At 40.9% G+C, this 22,714-nt stretch overlaps 1 long non-coding RNA gene across 1 annotated transcript; it reads right to left on the bottom strand.

The window, feature by feature from the left end:
- Positions 1-2,947: 2,947 nt before the first annotated feature.
- Positions 2,948-14,282, bottom strand: LOC125387853 (uncharacterized). The gene is made up of 2 exons (XR_015004343.2): positions 14,038-14,282; positions 2,948-3,327 (listed from the first exon to the last, which is right to left on the bottom strand). It is a non-coding gene; the product is annotated as an uncharacterized LOC125387853 (long non-coding RNA).
- Between the last annotated feature and the right edge of the window lie 8,432 nt (positions 14,283-22,714).

Below are 22,714 nucleotides of genomic sequence, written 5' to 3'. Positions count from 1 at the left end.
AGAACCAGAACTATAACATCTATGTCATAGGATATTCATTTTGGCAAAATCCTCTATGACTCATGCAAGGTTCACTGCATTGGTATGAGTCTGGTTATTATGCCATCATAATGTTTGTATACTTTAGAGAAAGAAACAATAATCTGTGCTTGAGTGGCTGAGTGAAGGTTAAAGGACAAAAATGTGTCATAGGAAATGTCCCCACCTCCTCAGAACTCACACAGGCACTAAGGAGTCTAGGGAGGGGAGAGAAAGTAGAGGTGAGGGGCAGGAGGGGAAGAAAGGAAACCTGGGAGACTGGGGTGGGGAGAGGAAGGGAGACGGGAAGGAGTGTGACAAAGATATGTATCGGTGTGCAGGATCCAAAATAATACAAAAATAACATTTTAGGTCAAGTAGCTCAGAAAAGTGGAGATTCCTCAGTCAAACATGTAAGTCAGTGTTAGGACCTTCATTTTCTCCAAGCCTTTCGTCACTGCAGAGCTCAGGCAGAGATGTCCTAGTGCTTTCTTTGGTATGATGCGTTTGTATTGTCATTCACAGGATGGTGGGAGGTGGGGTCAGAAATAGAAGATATGAACTCAATTTGCAGAGCGCATGTGTTTGAACTTGAAAGCAGCTGCCGTGAAACCTAGATTTATTTACATCAGGCTCGCTGAGTCAGCCGCACTGACAGTAAGCAGCACACGGTGGCTACCAGAGCTTTTTAATGCTGTGTCATCGTGAGATAGTCCAACAGCATCTATAAGCTTTCAGAGTGGCTACAGCCGCAGTGCGCCTGAAGGGATCCTGTACTCCACTAATTTGAATAATCAAAGGAGATCCCCCAGAATTACGGTCAGCACTCTAAAATACCATAACTTCAATATTTAGAATGTATAAAATTATTTTATTGCTCTTCTTAGTTCTGCTAAATGCATGGTCCTTTTAGGAAGTTCTATGGGTGTGAATTTTTATTTTAATGAAACTCTCTGAAGTTAGCACCTTTTTCTAGACATCTGACTATGGGAAAGACAATAGTGCTTTCCAACGACCTCTGCTTGACGGAAGAATCGTAATCAACGGTTCTCCATAGAGAAGTCTCAAGTCATCCAAAAGAACCCGTTTGTTGTCTGCCAGTGAGGCTTACGAGGAGTCACAATTTTGACTCCTCTCCCCTTGTACGGCTTGGGAAAATAGACCTCACCTGTAAGTTTAGGTAGAAATCACTAATTATAATTCACACATGGTTTTCAAACATTCAACAAAAGTCTAATCCTTACAGAAATAGTCCTGTAACATAGTAAACTCGTGTCAGTGAAGCTGTTGTCTAAATGGGTTTTCTCTCAATACCCGCTTGGTTTTTTCTATCAATATGTACTTCTGATTGGCACATGTCTATATATGTACAATATACAGACATATAAGCATCTGTGTGCCACCTTCGTGTAGACAATTAATAATAATATGTAGACACAAACGAAGGACTGCAGTAAGCATGCTAAACACAATCACCCCTCTTTCTCATGGCCATATCCGACTACTCCTGCCTGTATTCCTGCATCTTTGTCTCAAAGAATAGGTCTTAACAGAACGGGTCAGTATGCCCAATACATTCCTGTGTGCTTGACAATGCCTTTTACAAATAAAATCTATGGCAAGATATGCATTGGTTCATTGTATTGCGGTTCATTATATAAGTTATTTTTCCATTTTACATTATCCAAACTAATACACTTTAAGACAACATGGAGAAATTTAGATGAATCACTCTTCTAAAATGTTAGGATTGGTATATTATTGGTTGTTTTGTTTGTATTTAATTAGGCTAATCTATGACAAAGGGTTGTTGTTGGTTCTTCCTTAATAAAATTAAGTCTTTCAGTATCAGTTTGTCTTGATGTGACCTCTGCTGCCACCTGGACACTCTATCTTCCTAACTCTGTGGTCATGTGTGTAGGACTTCTCTCCACCCAGAAGATCACTCTAAAAGGCATTCCTGTGGACACACAGTTTACTTTATGAAACTTATTCTATTTTCTGTGCCAAAAATTCTATTTGAAACAGAGTTAATGTCTCATTCCAGGAAGAGGAAACGACACCAAGAGTTACCATGGTGATCGGCTGATGGAATTAAATCAGGCAGGAAACCTCTTCAGAATGCAAAGTCGTCTTGCTAAACAGAGCGGCTTGAAATCTCCAGGAAGTGTGTCATGGCTCAATGAAAGAACTGGAGATGAGAATACCTCTATAATGTAAACTCCCCCACCCTAAAATAAACACTCAAAAGCTAGCCTTTGTCCTACAAAGTTAAACTCCCAAACAACTGTCATTTCTAATCAGATCCTTTGTTCCCGTTGTTTTTAAGTTGCTCGTGGTATTCTTATCTCTTGTGATCAACATCAAGTAAGACTATGAATCCACTTGTTTATGTGGATAGAAAAAAAGCCTCTTGTGTTTCTGCTGTGCGGTTTACTTTACATGGAACTGTGTAAACTTTGTAAACTGTGTTCATATTGGAAGAGCAGAAGAAACCCGAAATGCATCATAATCCAAGAAAATAAGATGAAAAATTTCTCAGTTGAGACAAAGGGATTTCACTTTGGGACTCTTCATGGACATTTATGTAATTGATAGTTTTATATCACTCCTTTTCCTAGAATCTGAGTGAAAGGAGAAACAGAATAAACCAGGGCTTCCCTGCCTTCTCGTCAAGGGCCCTTGTAACAGTGTGCCTGGAGACGTGGTATTTAGCTACACTGGTAACTATTTTCCATGAATATCCATAGCACCTAACATAACTAAATGTTCTGTTTCTCTGCTGAGGGCTGTAAGAGAAAACACTTTAAAAACAAATGTATTTAAAATACAAATACGTAATGCATTCCTAAAAACTTATGAGTCACTTGTAATTCCAACATTTTCAATTACGTCCTTATATTTATTCTAACTAAAGTTAAAGGGTCTCTTTTGGTAGTGAACACATGAACAAGCATGTTTTTATTTTTTTTTCTACTTCAGAGATCTGGTCTTAATTTCAATGTAGATATTCATGCACCATCTCCACACTTGCTGATTGTAATATACACACAAAGGGAAAAAACAGTTTTTATGACAGATGCAACTTTCTTGCAGTCATAGTGCTGATTTCCCCCAACACGGGACGAGACACCTCATGCCGCACAAACGTGCATCTACACAGACCAATTGCCAAGCTCACAGAGGAGATGTACACAGGTATGTTGCTGGCATACAGCATGTCCGATTGTTATGCCCATCTGAGAGTAGTCTTGAACTCGAGATTCTCCTCGTGTTGTGTGACATTTCCTCAGGACTTCAGGACTTTCACTACAAATAGAGAGGGAAACAACAAACTAAAGAAAATATTCCTCTAAGTTGAGCTTGGTGAACCAACGAGTCTATTGTGGTTCCTTACAGAAGCATGGATGATTGAGACAGTAGCATCACCACAAAGCCTAATCCTGGCCTGAGTCCTAAGAAGGTTGCACGACTGGCGTCTCCAACCCAGGCAACCTCCCACCATCGCCTAGGTCCTTTACACCTCCTAGAATCTGAGAGAACGGAGAATAACAGAATAAACCAGGGCTTCCTCGCCTTCTCACCAAGGGCCTTTGTAACAGTGTGCCTGGAGACGTGCAGCTGAGGCAAGGTGAGATTCAGCGGGGCCAGGGATGACTGGTCACCCTTCCTTTCCTCCCAAGAAGAGACTTTAATAAGCACAAGAGTGTGAGATTACCATGCAGATAATCATAGCTGTTCTTGCGCCAAGATTGTAACAACCATGGTATATCTGGACAGAGAGTTGCACATCTCTTGGTCACCAGCTATAAGGTCCTAACCAATTCTGTTACTCGTCCCCAAACGATAGTCTGACTAGAGATGAAATAGCATAAGATCTCTGTCGTCATTTTGTTTCGTTTTGCTGAGATGAACTATGTGATAAAAAAAATAAATAAAAACAAGAAAAAGGGATTTGTTGGGTTCCCATGCCCAGGGTATGGACCACCTTAGCGGGGGAGCCAAGGAGCTTGCAGCAGCTGATCATATCACACCCACAGTCAAGAGCAGAGAGCAGGTAGGCAACACAGGCATGCTAGGATTCAGCTTGCTTTCTCCGCTCGTGCAATTCAGAATCCCCTGCCCAGGGAATGGCACCCCACATAGTGGTTAGGTCCTCCCACCTTAATTAATGTAATGAAGATAATCTCCACTGACTGGTCCTCATGCCAACACGACACGGACAATCCTAGGAAATTCTAGATGATCTCACATTGACAATTAAAACTGACCACCACAAGCATTTTAACCATAATCTCTTAAAAAGACATTTGAATTTAGAAAATGCTTTCTTCTCTGCACTAAGTAGAAACAAAATTCAGTGTTTTTCTTAGATTGATTCAGTAGATGCTGAGACAAAATTCAAAGGCTTGTGGTTCCTTGGGCATTGACCTCAGGCAGAAAAGGGAAGGTCTAAGCAAAGGAAGAACTGGAGAAAAGGAAGTAAAACGAGCAGACAAGGACGTTTACAGCTAACATCCACTCTCTGTCTTGGTCCCAGAATTTTACTCATCCATGTGACAGATCTTGTTCAAATCTTTCCTCTCCAATTCCTTCCCTATTTCCTCTGTAATTTCTTCCTCACATTCCCCTCCTGATGTTGGATTCCCCTCTGTAGGCTGTAAATGTGTTTTATTGCCATTGTTTAATAAAAAAGATGCTTTGGTCTATGGCAGGCCAGAATATAGCCAGGCGGGAAATCTAAGTAGAGAAAGAGGAGGAAAGAAGGCAGAGTCAGGGAGGCACTGTGTAGATGCTAAAGAAGACAAACTGCAGAACCTTACTGGTAAGACACAGCATCATGGCGATATACAGATTAATAGAAATGGAGTAATTTAAGATGTAAGAGCTAGTTAGGAATGAAAGGGCTGTCTCTGTTTACACCCTTCTCTCTTCGTGTACTCTTATTTTTTTCCCCTAAACCTACCTAGTCCACTTAGTGCTATCTGTATGTGCATGGGTGTAGAACCACGTGCTGGAACAGAAGAATCCTCTCAGGGGCCACATACCCAAAGAAAATTGATTGCCCTTCCCCTAGTAGCTGTTCTGTAGTGACATTTCATTTGCATTTTAATAAATAAAGCTTGTCTGCAGATCAGAGAGTTAAACAGCCCAACTGGTCTGTAAACTGAGACTGCACTTTTGTTTCCTGTTTGCCCAGACCCGAATAGTCACACAGAAACTATATTAATTACAACACTGTTAGGCCAGTAGCTTAGGCATATTCCTAGCTAGCTCTTACTTCTTAATTTAACCCATTTCTATTAATCTGTGTATCACCACAAGGCTGTGGTGTTGCCTCATTTTTAACATGTCTTGTTTCCACAGCAGCTAACTGTTATTTGCCTGACTCCATCTTCTTTCTCCCTACATTCAGTTTAGTTTTCCCACCTACCTATATTCTACCCTGCATTGGCCAAAGCAGCTTCATTATTAACAATAATAATAAAACATATTAATAGCATACAGAGTGGAATCCCATATCATCTCCCCCTTTCTGTCCAAATAAAAAGTAAGGTTTTAACTTTAACATAGTAAAATTGCATATAACAAAACAGGTATTAAGCAAGAATTACAGTTACCATATTTTTTGTGAGGCTAAAGTTGTATATCTAATTTATCTTTTATTATAACTATGAAAAACTATAACCATCTGTCTTTAATTCCACCAAAGATCCCAAAAGGATATAATATTACCTACATAAACAGAAAGTACATTATAAGCAACTTCCAAACCTCTTGAATTGACAGAATTGTCTTGCTGCCTGAACAGTCACCCAAAGTTCTTCTGTAATGTTGGGGCATCCATCTTCAGTCTACAGGCTCATAGTATTTGGCAGACTTTTCCATGAAGCAGGAAATTTGAAAAACTGTTTTATCTATATTGGCAGTTTGTCAGTCACTTTCTTTTGTATCCTCCAAAATGTCTGCAGACTCTTTCATGAGGCAGGAACCCTGAAGGACTGTCTCACCTTCTTTTGGCAAGTTCAAAAGCCATTTTTCTGTGGGTCCTGCATGAGATCTGATGCCCTCTTGAGGAAGAGACCTGGTCAGTCATCCTCATCAACTTATACCATGAATCCAATATGGACAAATTCAACAGACCTGCTATCTATGGGCTGATCATGCATGCTTCAGCATTGCCAGGGCATAAATTTCATTTATCTTCATTACTGCAGAAGCAGACAAATTTTCTGTAGGTCTTTGAAGTGTTGAAGGTTATCTAACTGAAATGTATCTCCATATATCTAGAAAACATAACTAATGTAATTAAAAGTTTGATTACTATAGATGACTATTAACCTATATTTTAACTATCCATTACATTTTTAAATGAGCTACACAAATACAATGCCTTAAGCAAAAGCAGAAATACATATACACAGTGTAACAAAATTGACCTTAAATTTGTGTCAATAGACCAAGATCCATACCAATGCAGAGAATTTATCTCTATATCATATCCCCTTTGTTTTGGTTTGTTTTTTTTTAAGAAACCACTAGCCATTTAAAACCAACCCATTTTAAGATGAAAGTAAACATTTATAAACAATAATTTTGAGAATTTGGGCATAGTTTTCTCTAAACCACTCCCTGCTATTTTTTGGACAAAGGATTTTTGGGATTCATGAATATCCTTCAGGGGGTCTTGTTCCACGATACTAGCTTGGAAGGAATACACAGGTTTCCATTCTTTATGAAAACAAAAGTAGAACCTCTTTTTCAAAATAACATATCCTTAGACCAAATTTTGAAGTCAAATTGTCTTTATGTTGATTTAGCTTAGCACCCCCCACAATCAAATGTCTTTCTGAAGTTCATTAACAGTCAAAATATTCAACATAAACACAGTAGTATACATAATCCAGACTCTCTGTATTTTTTATCTTTACATGTCTTTTTTATATTATCTTTACAGTCTCCTAAAAACTTTGTTTTATTTTTTAAAACTATTTCTTTCTATAATTACCTATAGCCATTTTCATTTTTTAAGCTTATGTACATTTTAAAATATAGTATGACCCACTTAGAGGTTTACTTTTGTCTGAATTTGTCTTTATTGCATATTTGTAATTATTTTTTGACCAGGAGAGCTTTTAAAATCATAAGCAGCTTGGTTGCAGCGGCCTTGGATGCTGGTTCCTCATCTCTTGGCCTTTCAACATGGCAGAGGAACATTGGCCACCAGCTCTGGGACCGCTGGGTGGGAGCAGAGCTCAGCAGAGCTCACCATTTCACACTGGGAAGCAGCGTGCAGCACACAAACCCTTATAGTCTGAGTAAAAGCTAAAAATACCATGCAACGCTCTGCATGGCCTGAAAATATCTCTGTGTATAGTGGTGGGAATCTGCCATGTTCTCTTGTCTGTGCATGCCTAGTGGACCTAACCCAGCAGGTTTCCCAGGCAGGGAGTGCTGAGCTGCTGGTGCGCCCTAACTACTGTGCCCAAAGTGGGCAAAGGGCCATGTGGGTTAGCCCCGCATTGGGGCTATGTAAACTGAAACTGCACTTTCACTTCCTGGATGCACAGAACCAAATAATCACGCAGAAACTGTATTAATTAAAACACAGTTTGGCCAATTGCTTAGGCTTATTCTTAATGAGCTCTTACATCTTAATTTAAGTCATTTCTATTAGTCTAGGTATTGCCTTAGTAGCCACACTAGCTTGCCATAGAAACTGGGTGGTACTGGTGCACGTCTTTAATTCCAGCCCTAGAGAGAAATATAAAAGAGAAGGACCTGAAGCCCAGTTGTGTGATGTAACAGCACCTGATCAAGCAAGTTGATCGCTGTTCCCAACAGTCTACGAAACAGACTGTTGACACCTGTGTCACAAGGAGGTTGCTACAGCTAAGATCACGACAAAGTCTTTCATTTCTATGTATCAGAAAAACTATTGATTCTTTTTTTCTATTGTGCAAAATACAAAGCAGCACGTGCTCCGAGGGGCAGAGAGGCAGAGGTGAACACTCAGGTGGGCCGGAGTGGAAGGGGGAGCTTTTCCGTGTTGCCATCAAGCCACTAAAAATGTATCCTGGTGCCACATTTTGATCAGAGAACCATGTGTACTTCCTAAATACCGTCCCTCAGAACATCCTTTCCTGTTCCCGAATAAACGAATCTTCAGTCCCAGTGCAAACATATAAAGGGCATGTGATTAGCAGAGCAGGAAATCTGGATAAGAGTTAAGGATATGTTAATCAGTTCTGATTGCCGCTTTACTAGGGAACTGAAGAGCCTTGTAAATAAATTAGGTGGGAGCACTACACTGTAACCAGGAGATTTGGAGACACGGAGCCATTCAGCTGTATTTCTTATCAGCAATGTCATTCTTTGTCTCCATATTTCCTCTTCTTCATTTGCATATTAGGTGAGATGCATGAAAAAATAAATGACTGACAAAGTTCGTGTTGTCACATGGGAAGTATGCTCCATCCTACCCTGTGAGGACCCAGTTCTGGGGCTTGGTTGAGGGTCTGGAATGAAGAACTCTATAACATTAGCCCTGTGCCACGCAGATTAGTTCGGTCTTGGCCAACATCAAATTTAGGTAGAATTCCCTAAAATAAACAGTCTAGTATCTTCAGTTGTTAGTACCAAAAATTAAGGTAGAGAATTACCAGAGGGCGGCAATGTAAAAGCTGAGAAGGGGCTCGGGTAAGGACAATGATGTCTGGTGAATTCACTAGGATAAGAGAGATCATTCTGATAGAGGTCGCATGGCTAAAAGGAAAGGAAACGAAGGCTTAGGATATGTTGACAAGTTGTTTAAAAATTATTGGGAACTTTATTGTTCATTGATAAAGAGTCATCTAAGTATCCGAGCTAACTGTGTTCAGACACTATGCTCAGACATGTGTGCACCTTGTCCAGGCTGACCAGCACTACTGTTTGGAGGGTGTTAGCACTCCCCTTTAATTAAAGTTTCTACCATAGCCACAGTCTTCAGCCTCATTATACGCAAATTTTTATCTGATATCTATAAAACCATCGGTTTTCATTAATTATACTTAGGATAACACATACTCTATCCTAAAAGCATCAAGAGATGACCCGTAAGTCATTTGGTTGTTAGCCTCCCCATATCTCCCAGGGCTTAGCTTCGGAAACTCTCATGTGTACTCAGACCCCCTAAAGCAAACAGTGCTCAGAGCATCACTGAGGTGGTTCAAATGAGAATGGCCCCATATTTGAATGTTTGGTCCCCAGTTGGTGAAACTGTTTGGGAAGGTTTAAGAGGTATTACTTTTTTGGAGCAGGTGTGACCTTGTAGGAGAAAGGATCTCTTCCCATCTCCCCTTCCCCTCATTCCACCCCCACCCCCATGCTCCCAACTTTTGCCTTGCCATCTTGTCTACTTGCAATTTCCAGGAGAATCTGTATATGTTTTTCTTTGTGTTTACCTTATTATTTACTTCTCTAGTAATGCAAACTGTAGACTCAATGTCCTGTTTATGGTTAGAGTCCACTTACGAGTGAGTACATACCATATTCATCTTTTTGAGTCTGGGTTATCTCACTTGGGATATTGTTTTCTATTTCCATCCATTTGCATGCAAAATTCAATATGCCATTATTTTTTTTTACCTCTGAGTAGAACTCTAAAGTGTACATGAGCCACACTTTCTTTATCCATTCTTCCATTGAGGGGCACCTAGGTTGTTTCCAGGTTCTGGCTATTACAAATAGTGCTGCTATAAACATAGTTGAACAAATGCTTTTGTAGTATGATTGGGCATCTCTTGGGTATATTCCTAAGAGTGGTATTGCTAGATCCTGAGGTAGGTTAACTCCTAATTACCTAAGAAACCGCCACACTGATTTCCAAAGTGCGTTCATTTTCTACGATTTTTTTTAAGGTGTCATTGGATGAGGTATTTCAATATTTGGTTTAGAATGAGAATAATTATTATACATTATGAAATGGGTCAAGTTTCATTAACAGGGATAATTGGTCAAGTTGAACAGTATTTAGAGTTCACATGAAATCCTTCTGTTTTAGTTGGGGTTTATATTGCTATGATAGAGATCATGACCAAAACTCCTTGGGGATGGAAAGGTGTGTTTCATCTTGTACCCTCCAAGCCGCACTCCATCACTGAGGGAAACCAGAGCGGCAGGTCCAGGTAGAAATCTGGAGGCAGGAACTGAAGCAGAAGCTAAAGAGGGTGGATACATCCTGGCATGCTCCTCCTGACTTGTTCAGATTGTTTACAGCATAGGACCACCTGTCCAGGGTGATCCGGCCTGCAGTGGACTGGACCTGATCCATCCATCTAATAAAGACAACACCCCACAGGCTTGCCTACAGGCAAACCTGATGGAGGCAATTTTCTCAGTTAAGATTCTCTCCTCTCAGAAGACTGTATCTTGTGTCAAGCTGACAAAAACAAAATCAAACAGTACACCTTCCTTTCAGAGACCGGGCTCAGTTTTAAATGGAAGTATTCTTACTGTTTCTCAGAAGCTCAACCTTTACCACTAGAACACCGTCTGTTGTCAAGCACCTTGGCATCCTCTTTGGGGTTTTGTGGGGATTTTCAGACAATAAAAGGGAAAGCGTAGAGCCGCATTCAGAAATCTGAGTCAATGCTTCTTTACCAGCAGTAGACCAGACTGGACCTGCTAAACCCCTATGATAAACAGCTGCCTTTTCGGTAACATGAAGCTACTTCCTCATTTTAAATTACTATTCTGGAGTTTTAGAAGCATTTTCTATGTTATATTTTTAGTAATTATTACTTGTCTTTCAAATAAATAGCCTGAGACCCATGCCATGTGCTTGTCTTGCCATTCACGCTGACTGCAACTCTGAGTTACATCTCTTTTGATCTGGTCATATTAGTTAAGAGAAACTCTCATTAAAGTTTGGAGTAAGCAAATGGGTTCTTTACAGCCTATACTTGAGATTAATCTTCTCAGACAACAGGAAGCCACAGAGGGACCACTGTTTACAGTTTACAACTCATGATGACCTAATATTAATATAAGAAATTGGGTACACGTACTAAAAAAATGATTTTATGCCTCCTGCTTCCCTCTAAAAAATGTGTCTCAGCCACACAGAATTCCATTCCAGTCAGAACTTGGCAATACCAAAAGAAATAGCCGATTCCTACAGGAACTTGTGTCCTGGAAGCTCAGTGGGTACTAACAGAACTGTAGTCAGCCTGCTAACCAATAGACAGCTACCGTATTGTTCATTCCTGGGAGAAAAACATTTGAAAATCTATTCCTGATTTTTAACATGCCAAGCAGGAAATGGATTCAGAATCTATATTTTTAAGCTTTAAGCAATGTCCCTAGCTTCTCGAGGACTCAATTTACAATTGCGCCTTCATGAACTCGGGACAGTAAAGGGCATTGTGTGTAGAGTCAGAGGCCTATGGTCTGTCTGTAATATCTAAAGCACACAGCACATCATGAGTTATGAGTGGCAGAGGTGGCACCAGAGTTCAGGAAGCCGTAGAGGTAAAATCGGCAGCAATGGGTGTTCTGGGCACTGGCAGAGTGAGACAGGCATTTGGTACTTGTTACTTCCTAAGTAGTTCTCTCTGTAACTCAAAACCAGTTTGACAAAGACCCCGAAGAAACTGACTACTGCCTTCCATATTTTCCTACAGGGTCTAGAATCCATAGCCTACTGACCAACTGCTTCTCAAAGAAAGCATCAAGTGTAATGAAACCTGAGTTAATGGTTTACCATGTCAAGCGATGACCATGCAAGTAGAAACAAAGAAATAAAGCATGAGAACAAATTTAATCTCGAAGAAATAAATATTGTTTCTACCACACGGTAATCTCCCAAGTAATTTCTTCCAAGTGGATTAAACAATGCTGTGTAAAAAGCAAAACCAAAGAAAATGTATCTGACAATCATCTGTTCTCCTGGCAAGCGAATGTTTAAAATGGCTATGACCATATAAAAAGGAAATTACTAGTAAATCTGACTATACTAAACGTTAAAATTATCTATGTTAAAATCAGCATGGAATAAGTTAAAATAGCTATAAATATCAGCATACTTATACATATATTAAAGAACTGATAGTCTATATAAATAGCCAAAGAATAAAATTAAATAAAGTTAAGCATAATCAAATAAATAAGAAACAACTCAATGCTTTATCATTTTCTTTATTAAATGTTATCATTAAAAGTAGTATAATTTTCCGAACATAAGAACAAGCATGTACACAGCAACACAAGTGCACGTTTCTGGGACTGGGGTTTAGTGCAGCAGTAGTGGAGTTACAAGCCTCGCGGATGTGAGGCCTTAGGTTCTGGATGCAGGCAATGGGGCACTTGCCTAGTAAACATGACGTTTGGGTTCAATCTGCAGCACCACAAAAATTAAATAAAATTTTTAAGGTGGAAATATACTTGGTGAAGACATTTTATCAATAAAGCCTTATAAAAATCTGTACTCTGATTTAAATTTTCCTCTCTGGGACCTTTATCACAAAGAGAATTCTTAGAGGTAAGTGTAAAACTTTTAACTAAGAATACGTATTTCCATATTATTTATGATAGCATAATATTACAAAACAGCCTAAGTATCTGAGATTTTAAGCAGGATTGGTTAAATTAAAAGAGAAATTTTTATCCAATGGAAGAATATAGTCATACAAATCATAGTATATTAATTACTCATTACCTGGGAAATACCTATCACATATTATTATATTTGAATAACTTCAATGTTAATAAACTAAGATGCTAATTCATGTGTATTATGTATTTATTTGTGCCTATAGAACCAAAGAAGATCCTAAAGATACACCCTAAGCAATAAGATTATAGATATCTGGTAATTACAATTTAAAATGACTGTACTTTATATAAACTAATAAAAAAGAGTAGCTGAAAAGTGAAAGGGGACCTAGAAGATGGCTCAGTGGGTCAAGGTCCTTGTTGCCAAGGCTGATACCCTGAGTTCCACCCCTGGCACCCACACAGTGGAAAGAGAAGCCTAATTCCTACAAGTCGTCCTCTGAGCTCTGTAACTGTGTACCGGCACACTGTTACCCACCAATGCACACAAACACACACTAAGTATAGAAACATAATTTTAAAGATTAAGCAAGCAAGTGACAGAGAGAAAGAAAGGAGTGCAGCATAAAGCACAGACCAGGAGCCTGCCTGCAGGGTGGAAGAGAACAGGAGGCAGGCAGGCAGGGATCCACAAAAGCAGGAGGAAGTATGTGGCAGATTGAACGGAGTGGTCCCCATAGGCTCACACATTTGAATACATGGTTCCCCTGTTGGTGGAACTACTTGGGAAGGATTAGGAGGTGTGGCCTTGTTGGAGTAGGCATGTCAATGGGCTGGGCTTTGGAATTTCAATAGCTCCTACCATTCCCAGTTCACTTTGTCTGCCTAGTGCTTGTGAAGCAAGATACAAGCTCTCAGCTACTGCCCCAGTGCCATACCTTCCTGCCTGCTGCCATGCTCCCCATAGTGATGGTTATGGACTCACCCTTTGAAACCATGTGCCCCATATATACTCCTTTATAATGTGTCTGGGTCATGGTGTCTAGCCACATGTAATGAAGAAATGTAGCTAAGACAAAAATAAACACCTTTAGTTTGTTTTCTCTTAGTCAAAAGTCTGATTAAATCACCTGCTGATCTTCAAGGCTATGTGAATGACATGGGCCAGTTACTATAATTCAGTGTCTTTTCATGTTTAGACATTTCTATCGGTGTAAAACACAGACAAAACAGTAACAAAAACAAAGCAAAAGGAAGTGTTGGGCTGAGTTGGGAGCCCCAGAAACGGTCCCTCCAGCTTTGGGCCAGGGAACAGAAGCAAGCAAGACTGCAGCTTTCACCATAATTTCAATCTCTTCACAAGTTCCTCCCCCCTCCCCCAACACACACAGCGGTGTTGCACACTGGAGGGCGCATTCACAGGCCCTACTCTGTCGCTTACCTATGATATAAAGAATGGATATAGAAGCAACTTAGTTTTACCTCAGAACAGCTTCTCCAAATTATCGCTGATGTTATAAGAGAACCAGTGGGCATGGAAAACGAGAAAGGCCGGCATTGCCAGAATGTGAGGTAAATGCTCTAGGCGGCCTAGAAGCTGGAGGAACGACGACTTCAGTGCCCACGTGATAAGGGCTATCACTGCCTGTGCGCTGGAAATGTCAGTGACCCCGAAGGCGCAGCCAGCACACAGGTGTCTGCCCTTTGGGCAGAGCAGAGCTGCGTTCTTGTTTGCCCTTCAAGCCAGGCAGTGCTCTGCTTCCGGTGACCTGAATTGGAGGCGGGGAGGTTCCAACAGGAGACGCTCCACAGCCGAGAACCAGGAACAAGGTTAGGGCTGTCTGCCCAGGCGCCAGTGCCTCTCACTGAAAATCTAAGGTGCTGAGTTGGGAGGCCTTCTAACTCTCTCCCTGAGGGCCAGCATGTAGCTGGTAGGAAAGACAAGTGCAGCATTTCTTCTTAAGATCCCCCCGCCACCCTTCAGTCATGCTTCCTTTTGGAGATGTGGAAGCCTTCAGGATAATACTCTATTTATAATATAAATCTAATTATCCTGGTTAGCTATTCTGTTTTTCTTTACAAATTAACATTTGATAGACTTGATAATTCTATTTGGAGATTTTGCAATGGAAAAACAACCCTGAACAAATGGCTGCATTCCCTAAGCTTACCTCAGACGTAATTATGCGATATACATGCAGGCTGCTTTGGTATTTGGTAAATGGGATTAAGGTTTCTGGGATGCCCTTTTTCTTCACCCCGCTCTCCCTTGTTAGCAAAAGTATAGCTGATTCAAATGGGTTGGATCTACAGTCATTTCAAACCTACGGTACTAGGGAAATATCCAACCTGGTTGGCCATAACGCCCCTTTTTGCTTTTCTCTGAAAGCCCTGGCTCGACAGGAAAGAAGAACTGTTTTACAGAAAAGTTGCAAGTGTTTTCCTTATCTCAGCCTCCATCTCTAGGCCGGACTGGAACAGAAAGCGGCCTAATGTCACTTCCTGCCTCTTTAGGTTAGCTCTACCACTTCAGCAGTGACCACAAGGTAGATGGTGCCGATTGCAAAGCTAGTGCGGGCCTGTAGATCCTGTTTCGATCTGAAACAGCCAATGCCACTAATCCCATTGAGAAAGTTCAGTTTCCCAGGTCACTGAAGGAAAATGTCTCTCAGGAGACGTTCTGACCTGAAAGAATTAAAGCTTGGTTCTCTCCAATATAGCATTGCGTTGACAGTCAGTTAGGAAAATAATGAGTTCAACAGAAATCTGTTCACTTCCCCCCACCTCCTGTGTGTGTGTGTGTGTGTGTGTGTGTGTGTGTGTGTGTGTGTGTGACTGCTCGTGGAACACTGATTTCACCATCTTATCAACAAACTAAAAGCATTTCAATATATAAGTCTTTGCTTTTGTCTTTTTTTTTATTGTCACAGGTGTTTCTATTCTCTGTTTTAGGGGGCCAAGGAACATTCCAGAGGCCTTTTCTTCTTTTATGAAAACTTTCCCAGTGGCTAAAGATTGCTTTGTTTATTTTATTCCGTAGCATGACCTCTATGCCGTTGTTTAGCTTATGATTTTATCTGTAGTCACTCATTACTTCATTCACCCATTCAATTCACCATTCAATTCACCCATTCAATTCACCCTTCTCCAACTCTGCTGGGCTTCACATCCATCCCTGATCACAGAAGCGATCAAAACAGAGGCAGCACTGCTCTCGGGACCTTTAAATTGTGATTATTTCCACCAGAGAGTAAAGCTGAAGGAACCTGAAGGGAGACACACTCTAACTGTGGGGTCAAATGTTCTGGGTGGAGGAGGGCTCGGTCTCCTGTCTTTTGGAGACACTCCCTACACCTTAGCTTTCCACACTGTGGAAACAGCTTTCTTTGAACAGAAATCCCCAAACCTTACTGAACACAAAACCCTCCTGAGCTTCAGTAGGTTCTCCCTCCTGCTCCTTCCTCCCAAAGTCTCGCCCTACATCTTTGTCCTCCATTGTGAGCCCACAGACACCCTGGAGATAGACAGCGTGGGACCACACGGTCCACATCCCTTGCTACGGGTGTTGGCACTGTCACTGGGTCACGTCCTAGCTGAACTGCCCCTGTGTATGGACTGGGATATGGCTTTTGGGATGGTCACCCATGGCCTGGCTTATACAGCTCAAAAGCCTGGTGGGACTGGCCTTGGGGAAGCTGAACTTCTCAAGCAGGAGACCACCAGAAGTACACCGTGCCCATGGACATCTCTCCCGAGCTGGTTCTGAGTCGGAACCTAAGCAGAAATTCGTCTCCTCGTGGTGCTCTCTGTATGTCCCTCTCCTCATCCTCACCCTCGTCTTCATCCTTCAGTGTGTGCCTCTCATGGCGACAGCACTCGAACTCTCACCTTGGGCTCTGACCTCTGAATTACTTAGTTTACAAACCCCTTTGCTATTGTAAAGGGAAGCACCTCTAGGTTTCACTGATCAGGCACAGTGCTGATTTGATTGCAAATGTGAAATGAGTGAGTGGTCACTAGCAAGTGTCTTCCGACAGGCACGGTCATGGCAGTAATATAACGAAGGTCCTGGGTTTGTATCCAGCATCTGTGAGTGGCCACTGCCAACCAGAGGCAGCAGCTGCTGTGGAGTTTCTCCCGAAACGTGTCTGTGGTGCACTGGGTATGCCTCCAGCTGCATTGTTTACTATGTACTTAAGGAGCTTAGTGTTTTACTTGTTCTAAAGAGCTGACAATCTCATATTCGATGCTAAGCAATTCTGTTGAAATTAAATATTGAGAATTCTGCTGTTGGACCTGAGGAATCCTGACCAGTAGAAGATTGGTCCAGCTAGGACCTAGTTCCAAACCTTTGTTTTTCATGATAAACCTCAAAAAAAAAAAAAAGTAAGTTGTGAAGTGTGTGTGTGCATATTCTCTCCTGCTGTGCAAAGCACCCCTGAACCTAGTTAAGGACGAGTGGTGTGCTACCTGCCGTGGGCGTCACCTTTGCGACCACACCCTTGGCTGCCTGAGCACCTTGTGGTGCTAAGCACCCCACACAGCTAACACTGCCCATGTTGTCAACGGCAGCCGAGACACACAAGGAACTTTCAGACCTCTGTGCATCTCCCACAAACTTCTGAGGCTGTTCACCTAGAAAGTGAAAAGTCTACAAGGGATTTGTTCCTGTTCACCAAAGTTGTTCCTAGCCCTAGCTGTGCTGCCGTTATTTCTGATACCCCAACCATGTATTAGCACTGAGTGGAGTCTTTTAGCCAAGAATATCTGTATTGACATTAATGTGCCTCTTTTATAAGTATTATAGACCAGATTATTCTGTAGGTTAAGATTCAAAAAGTGTAATTATTATGAACTCTAAACACACATGAGTTTATGTTTCACTTATTTTCAAGGTATGTGCCCTGTCTTATACCTACCCACCTTGTGTCTGCTTTTCTTATTGAATCTCTTTGCTCCTCTTCTATCTCTTTCTGTCCCTTTTTCTCCACATTTCCTTTTCATTTCCATTTTTCAAGATAAGAACACAAAACACAGACGTGCATGTGTGTAGACAGCTTTTTAAAGCCCCTGAAGTCTAAAACCATGAAGGAGCCTACACAAAATGACATACGATGGAGATACTTATCTCCTGAAATAAAATTAAACACATCTGAAAACACAGATGGCAACAATAATTTCAAGGCAAAGCTCTTGTTGTGTTAAGTAGGATCTCAGAGTAGATGTGAGTCGAGTCAAGCACTCTCTGAGGTCTCCAGAAATTAGCAATTTATTCAAAATGCACAGCAGTTTGAGTTTGAAGGTCTCTAATGTCCACACAGTAGGTTCTACACGTCAAGGTTTAACTTCCAGTGCATAATACCAGAAACATCAGTTGCATCTCTTCTGCAAGCTGAACTAGGGAGAGAGCAGGCCCACTAATCACAAAGGTGTCGTTCTACACCAGAGGAAGCCACAGACTGTCACCTGCTTTCTCAGCGGCTTTCTGAGTTGCTGAAGATGCCACATATGGGTCTGCCGTATAAGGTTCTGCCATAACCAGTACCTCTCATGTGAGACACTGTTCCTGGGTTTCTGGAGTCTGGACAACCAGCATTCAGTCTAGGTCAGAGGTAATTTGATTACTGCTAATTTGTTAAGAGAGTCCAGCAAATCTCTTTTTGAGTTAGCATTTCTTTGGAGATCAATCTTCACGTTATCTATCTCTTGCCGTTCCACTTGATATGAATAATTCATGAGTGGGAAATGAGCATTGATCTTCAGGCTCGGCTTTCCACTATCTACATAAAAGAGAAATGAGGCAAGAGGAATCCCCTCAGCCCAGCTTCCCAGGAAGGAATGGAGCATATGGGGGAAATTAGAGAGAATGGAGTCTTTTTTTGCTGTCTTGTAGTTGTTGTCTTCTACCCTTCCCCAAAAATAATTCTTTCATTCTAGTTGACACCATAGGAGAAAATACTCTTGTCATAAAGAGAAAAATCTAGCTGTGGAATTAACCTGGCAACACATGCCCACAGTTACACTGATTAGCACAGTCCAAGAACCAGAAATCCATTTGGCCTGGTCCCAGTGTCTGGAAAAAAACAATAGCTTAAATTCTAATCCACATTTTCTGGTCCAGTAAAGCATTTCTTAAGACTGCTCATGCTAATTACAATCAGATGCATCAGCATGACGATATTATTGGAAGTGAAAGAAGGAAGACAAGTCAAGGCGCATTATCACAAACGAGGTCTCACATTTCAATGCTAGAACAGTTAGCTTGCTCACTTCTTATGGCTGTAATTCCAGTGATGGGCTACATTCCAGGACAGAAGGGAGAGAATTAGTGAAAGTAGATCTGCCTATAAATAAAATAGCTGTGTATCAAATCTGGGGCATGAGAACTTCAAAGTATGAATATCTGCAGCTAAAATACAGCAAAATATTTCAAATAACCAGTGAGATATATGAAATTTGGATGAAAATAAAATTACGTTATTTATATTCATTATAATATAGAGCACTATAAAATGATATTAGATAAAATTCATAACCAGAAACACTACAGAATATCAGTGTCAACGATTTTGCAGAAATGGAGACATATACCCAAGCAGAGCTCATCTTCAGCTGGGCAAAGTTAAAGTTTTTAATGTCTTATATAAAACTCCTTTATCTTGACCTAAACATTTGAGTCTATTCATCTAATGAATCTGTTTTGTCCAAAATGCATAGCATACTTGCATAGAGAATTACTAGGTACCAAGAGAACGTACATGGATCTTGGCTCCAACTTCCAGTTTTGACTCTGTTCAGACAATGCAAGAATGTCTTGTTTTAAGGTATCTGAACATGCAGTGGAGACAAAAAAAAAGTCTGTTCAATAAATCATGCTGGGAAATTTGAATATGAAGAGGCAGAAAAATCAAACTTTTCTTTCATAATGCACAAACACAACTCAAAATGAATCAAAGACATAAAATTTAAATACAAACCTATCACAAACAATGCAGAAGAAACACATCAAGAGCCTGGATGGAGCTGGCAGCAATAATTTTAGATAACCCTGCACATACATGCAAAAATTAAAATGAGATGAATGAGACTGTACTGAATGAGCCACTTCAACATGACAAAGGAAATAAACAACAGGATTAAGAAACAAGCTACAGCTAGGCATATTTACAAATGGTATGTGTGACAATGGGCAGACATTCAGTGCAGAAGGACTCAGAAGAGGAATACCAAAAAGCGGTTAACAGTGGGTGAGGGAACAGAGACACATTTCTCAAAAGAAGACAGACAACCAACCAAACATGGAAGCCACTCTATCTCACCAATCTTAAGGGAAATATAAGTTAAACTATAACAAGATATTGTCTCATCCCAGCAGGAACCATTACCATCAAGAAGGTATGAGATCTGAGATGCTGGAAAGATTAGGAGCAGAGGACACTTAAACCCATTGGAGGGGATGTGAACCAGGAAAGCCATTGTGGGGAAACCGCTCCAAGAAACCGGACAAATCAAAGAAACTGCTGCATGATCCAGTGGTTCCATTGCTGAATATCCAGCAGAAATGAAATCTTCATATCAAAAAGATACTTTTACCCCAATGTTTATCGCAATACTTCTTGCAAAAGCCAAAATGAAGGATTAATCTGAATGTCCTTTAGGGGATTCATGGATATTTTCTAAATGTGGTAAATGTCCGAGTACCAGTACGATACTCAGCCATGAAAAAGGAATGAAGTTTTGCCATCTGGAACAACATGGGGAGAATTAGAGACTATTATATTAAATGAAGTAAGGCAGACATAGAAGAACAAATACTGTATGTCCTCACTCTTAGGAAACCTACCTGTAAGTTAGTCTTATAACTACACGGGACAGAAGGGTAGTCACTGAAGAAAAGGAAGGGAAGATGGATAGAAAGAAATTGATAGGGGTTTTCAGGGACTTAGAGAGGCTTTGGATGAGAAAACCAAAAATCAAAAAGCTAGAGTTACAGCTCATGGGTAGAGCTTTAGCCCAGCATGCCTGAAGATCTAAATTTAATCCTGAGTCTAGAAAAATAAAATAAAAAGGGTGAGCAGATGGACATGACTGATGTTCAGTGTATCCACGGATATATCACAGGAAATCCCACTAACATATACAATTAATGTATAATGATTATAATAATAAACTAGAAGACAGCTTTGTTTTATTTGATGGATTATACGGAGACAGCTTGCTACTGCAGCAGGATTGCACAAATGATGCCAACAATTCCAGGCAGGACTGTTTAGACTGTGGAATGCAGGAAGTGCATGCAAACAAAAGAAAAATGGAGATTTGGAGATGGCAGAACCTAAGATAGATCTTTAAGGGCCTTTAGGATGCCAGAAGATCTTGCAAAGACAAGTACGACTTCTATTTAACTTGAAAATACAGCTAAAGAATGAGTCAGCATGATGTAGATAGGGAGCTCTACTGGGCCCAACTTTCAATGTGAAACTTCAGGGAGCCTGGTACTCACCCTTTCTCTAGGCTTGGTGGCCAGGGAAAGAAATCCCTCGCATCCATATCCCTCTGTCTCCCCATCATTAGAATTGGAGGTACACACTACCATAACTGTCTTTTATGTGGGTGCTGAGGTCCCGAAGCCAGGTCCTCATGGTTGCACAGAGAGCACTTCCCTCACTGAGCTGTTTCTCCAGGCCCCAGCCGGAGACTTCTAATACCAATAGATAACCTGACTTCAGGACCGCAATAGTCAGTCTTCCGCCAGAGACACGTTGAGGTACTTACTCTTTCTATTTAGACTGCCCATTGCTCAGTTCTGTTGGCTAAGAAAGCTGCTGGGATTACAGGTTTGGTTAGGACTCTAGTAAGCCCCACAGCATGATGCTTAGGAGAGACAAATGCTGGCCTCGATAGCCTCAATCTTCAAGTGAGACCTTCAGTGCTAAACTCAGACTAGGAGCACAGGCAAGCAACAATGCAGACTTGATTTGGAATGTGGAGAATGGATATTCAAGATGTCTTTCAACTCAGCCACTCAAAAACAAATTCTCCATGAGTGGGAATATCTATTTAAAATGGAGCCAGAGGCTGAAGAGATGACTAACTGGTTAAAACCGTGTACTGGTCTTGCAAAGGACCCCACTTTGGTTCTCAGTACCCATGTCAGGTGTCTCAAAAAAAAAACTACCTGTAATGCCTGCTCCAGGGAATCCAATGCTTTCTTCTGGCCTGGGAGGGTACTGTATACACACACACACACACACACACACACACACACACACACACACACACTTAGAAATAAAAACAATATCTTTAAAATTAATCCAGAAGAACACTCTATCACAGAGAGGTAGAAAGCAATAAAATGGGTCATTCTCGGATCAGTCCAAAAGGTAAGATCAACACCTGGTGTGGGGATACTTGTCACAAATCTCTTCAAGCCCACAGCTGTGACAGACCCAAAGACAATTCTACAAAGATGACCTATATGTCACAGGCTGAGACCAGTGCTGATGAAAAAAATGCTTAGGGGAAAACATGAGAATGTGCTAGAAAATTAAACCAGAATTTCCTTACTTGAGAAGGCAGAGTCCAAAGTCTCAGAAAGTGGTGACATCATGCTCTCATGACAGCACACCATGGGTCATAGCTACCCGAGGCTCATGGGTAGGAACCTGCCAGTCTGTATAAAACTGCATAAAACTATGACAAGATGAGAACTGTACAAATATTACCGTTTAATGTAAAGATGGCAATGATTCCAAAGCAAGAGTATTTCCAAAGCAAATCTGCCACATTTGTCTAAAGGCAATAGCACTAGAGTTTGGTTAAGTGGAGTTGGGCTGATGGTAGGCATAGCTTCGAGGTACTCTTCTAAGCAGAACCAATGAGGATAGTGATTACAAAAACAGATTGGGAAGATATCTAATTTAGGAGAAGCAAAAACATGTTAGGACTGAAGGTGCAGGGCATTGCAAGATACAAAGAAGTCACTTACTCAATATCTAAGATCCAGCAAGATCATTCCATGTGCTGGGGATATTGCTTGTTGCCCTGGTTAATGAGAACAGATGCGGCTTCATTGTGTTCCTGGGAGACAGTCTGGTAGAGGGAATGATTTTCTGTTAATAATTATTCAAATGTTATATTGCTTTAGGCAACATTAAGA

The sequence above is a fragment of the Myodes glareolus genome, chromosome 11 (genome assembly GCF_982192425.1).
Source record: "Myodes glareolus chromosome 11, mMyoGla1.1, whole genome shotgun sequence".
Taxonomy (NCBI): domain Eukaryota; kingdom Metazoa; phylum Chordata; class Mammalia; order Rodentia; family Cricetidae; genus Myodes; species Myodes glareolus.
This window is presented reverse-complemented; position numbering and strand designations above follow the sequence as displayed.